Here is a 4272-nt window from a genome sequence, read left to right on the forward strand (position 1 = left end):
TTTCTCCAACTCTGAGGATAGAAATTTCATATATGCAATGTGAGGGGATTGCATCAGGCAGAATTTAATATTCCTCTCAAGTCGAATTCTCATTGAGTTAAGGTACATAACTAATTTTAATTCAAGCATTTTAGGTTGACAACCCATAAGAACTTAGGCGATTTAAAGAGAGAAGGGAAGATAGATATCTTCTGGAGGGGAGGGTGATTTTAGTGATGTACATCTTAAAGAACTCAGAACTACTGTCCATGGAGTGCCATTCCAAACATAACTAGTTTATAGGTTCACAAAATTTGGTATAAAATATATGGACTTAGGAGGGCATTAGACATTAGCTTGAAGAGGTAATTTGAGGTTGACAAGTATGTATTAATATTTCAGAGCAGAAACGAGATTCATTAGGTAGTAGGGGTGTTTTGTTTTTTAGGTTTTTTTTTTTTTTTTTTTTTTTTGGTGCTGTAACTAAAAGATCTGACCAAACAATTTTAGGGAAGAAAAGTTTATTTGAGGGCTCACCTTTTCAGAGGTCTTAGTTCATAGATGGACAGCTCCATTCCTCAGGGCTTAAGATGAAGCATAACAAAATGGCCCAAGAGTATAGCAGAAGGAGGCAGCTCACATGATGATTAGAAAGGAGAGGGGGTTGGGGGAAGAGAAGAAGGAGAAGGAGAAGAGGAGGAAGAGTAATAGAGGAGAGAGAGGAGACAGAGGAGAGGAAGGGGAGGAACAAGGAGAGGGAGAGTGAAAGAGGGGGAGAATGGAAAAGGGGGAGAGGAGGAGATGGGGAGATAGAGAGGGAGAGACTGACTCTACTCTCCAGATAGGAAATATATACCCCATAATTATGCCCCCAGGGAACCTCTTCCTCCAGCCACACTCCACCTGCCTCCAGTTATCACTCAGTTAATCTCACCAGGGATTAACTCACTGATTAATTTGAAACTATAACCCATCATTTCTCCTCCAAACCTTCTTGCATTGTCTCACATGTGAGCTTTTGGGGAACACCACATCTAAACCATAAGAAGTGGCAATTCTAAACTTTAAATGAGGAGTACTTTAGAAGTTATCTCTTAGCATAATCTGCTCTAATGCCATCCATTTCCCTGCAAATTCCATGATTTTATAATTTTTTAGTGCTGCATAATACTCCATTGTGTATAAATGCCACATTTTTTTTTATCCATTCATCTATTGAAGGGCATCTGGGTTGGTTCCATAGTCTAGCTACTGTGAATTGTGCTGCTATGAACATCAATGTGGCAGTATCCCTGTAGTACTCTGTTTTAAGGACTTCAGGGAATAGTCCCAGAAGGGCAATAGCTGGGTCAGATGGTGGTTCCATTCCCAGCTTTCCCAGGAATCTCCATACTGCTTTCCAAATTGGTCGCACCAATTTGCAGTCCCACCAGCAATATACAAGTATACCCTTTTCCCCACAGCCTCGCCAGCACTTGTTGTTTGACTTCAGAATGGCTGCCAGTCTTACTGGAGTGAGATGGTGTCTTAGGGTGGTTTTGATTTGCATTTCTCTGACTGCTAGAGATGGTGAGCATTTTTTCATGTACTTGTTGATTGATTGTATGTCCTCCTCTGAGAAGTGTCTGTTCAGGTCCTTGGCCCATTTGTTGATTGGGTTATTTGTTATCTTATTGTTTAATTTTTTGAGTTCTTTGTATACTCTGGATATTAGGGCTCTATCTGAAGTGTGCGGAGTAAAGATTTGTTCCCAGGGTGTAGGCTCCCTATTTACCTCTCTTATTGTTTCTCTTGCTGAGAAAAAACTTTTTAGTTTGAGTAAGTCCCATTTGTTGATTCTTGTTATTAACTCTTGTGCTATGGGTGTCCTATTAAGGAATTTGGAGCCCCACCCCACAATATGTAGATCGTAGCCAACTTTTTCTTCTATCAGACGCAGAGTCTCTGATTTGATATCAAGCTCTTTGATCCATTTTGAGTTAACTTTTGCTAAGTTAAATAAGCCAGACACAAAAGGAAAAATATTGTATGATTCCATTTATACAAGATACTAGAACAGTCAAATTCATAGAAATAGAAAGTACAGTGATGTTGCCAGGGGCTGAGTGCAAAGTGAATGGAGAGTTATTGTTCAATGGGTACAGGCTTTCAGTTATTGTTTAATGGGAAGATGAAAAACTTCTGAAGAGAGATGGCAGTAATGGTTGCAAAACAATGCAAATGAAGCTAGGCACAGTGGCACATGCCTGTAATCCCAGTAGCTCAGAAGGTTGAAGCAGGAGGATTACAAATTCAGTCAGCCTCAGCACCTTTTCCAAGCCCTAAACAACTTAGTAAGACCCTGCCTCAAAAAACAACAAACAAACAAGAACAACAACAAAAAACAGTGCTTGAGCACCTCTGGGTTCAGTCCCTGGTACCAAAAAACAAACCAACAAACAATGTGAATGTAATTAATGCCACTAAACTGGACATTGTTTGGATTTTTTTTTTTGACTTTTGTTTTTGTTTCTTGGCTAACAACTCACTGTCTTGATTTCTATAGGTTTCTAATTTTAAGTCAGGAAGTGACAGTTCTTTGACCTTTTCTTCTTCAGTGTTATGTCTGATATTCTAGGTCTTCTGCCTTTCTGTATAAATTTAATAAATTTGGTGATATCTATAAACTAAATAAATGGCTGATACATCAATAAAAAAGAAGTTATCTCAATATTTTGTTTGCCTATTCTTTCAGCATACATATAATAAAGAAAGGTTCATACTTAAAATTTATAAAGTTATTGCCTTGTAACCTTATATTATGGAATACTAAATCTATATAGTTAATCAACATATGCTTTACAGATCATTATTTCGCCATAATTTTCATATTATCATATTTCCTAAATAAGTGGTATGAACTTGGTAGTAGGTATTTAATCAATATGTTCTCTCAATGTGGTTTGTTGTGATGAAAGGTTAAGTACAAGAAGGGAAAAAATGATTACCAGTATTAAAGAAAATGAATGAAAAAAATCTGGCTTTATCCTTTAGAAATAGTCTTTTAATAAAAACTATTAAGTAATCTTTTTATACTTATTTTTAAATAGCACGTAAAAATTGTACACATTTATTGTGTAGAGGATTTTGTTTTGAAAATTACACTTTTCATCCAGTAAAATCCAGATAATTAACATAGGCATAATCTCACATATTTATTTTTGTGGCAAAAACACTTAAGATCTACTCTTAGCAATTTTCAAGAATATGATACATTGTTATTAACCATGGTCATCATGTTTTACAGTGGAACTTTTGAACATATTCTCCCACCTAACAGAAAAAAGATTTATCTTTCAACCAACATATACTCAACCCTTCTGGCTCTTGATAACCAGTATTATTCTATTTCCATGAGTTCAACTCTTTTAGATTCCTCATATAAGTGATATCTTATCTATTTCCTCTATATCATCAGAAAAATTAGTGGATTTATGTAATTTTCCTCAAAGTTAAAAGCAAGAATATACAGTTTGACCTCTTTAATGATACAGAAGTTATGAAATATGTATGACTCATGAAAACTCATTTTTTTGAAAACTGCATTTCACAACCATTACAGTTTATTTTGATAAATATTATTTTTAAATGGCAAGTTCTATATATTTAAACTTTATAATAATCATATGCAAAATATTCAAATTAACATGTACAAACATGTTAAAATTTTCATTGTTCATACAGTAATTATTTAAAATGTCCAAATGACTGTCAATTAATTAAAAAACAAACAAACAAACAAACAAACTTTGGACTGGAGATGTAGTTTAGTGCTTGCCTAGCTATGTGAAGAACTGGGTTGAATCCCCAGTACCACCAAAAAAAAAAAAATCATGTTTAAATGCTGAGATAGTCAATTCTTTTATTCTATTATTTTTATTTAAGTGATTTTTAGCACAAATAAAAACAAACTATGACATAAATTAAGACATCATCAAATAAAATGCAGCACTTTCTTATATTAAACTACATTAGACCAACCATCGTGTATATAGTTACAGCTATATTAGATCTCAATTCATTTTACCTCCATCATGCCACACAATTCAGCAGAAGTCAAAAGTAATGTATATGGCACAATGCAATCAGACACCATTCCTAAAATTCATAAACCCAACTGTTTTCTGCTTCAGTGGTGCAGTGAATTAATTGAAATCGAGTACATCTCAACATAAATTTTGAAATGCCTTTGCTATGTCCCTTCTCTCAAAATTTGCAAGAATTAAAAATGCATTGGATTCCAAGAAAGTTACT

This window comes from Marmota marmota, unplaced genomic scaffold (assembly GCF_001458135.2).
Source record: "Marmota marmota marmota unplaced genomic scaffold, marMar, whole genome shotgun sequence".
NCBI classification, from domain to species: Eukaryota; Metazoa; Chordata; class Mammalia; order Rodentia; family Sciuridae; genus Marmota; species Marmota marmota.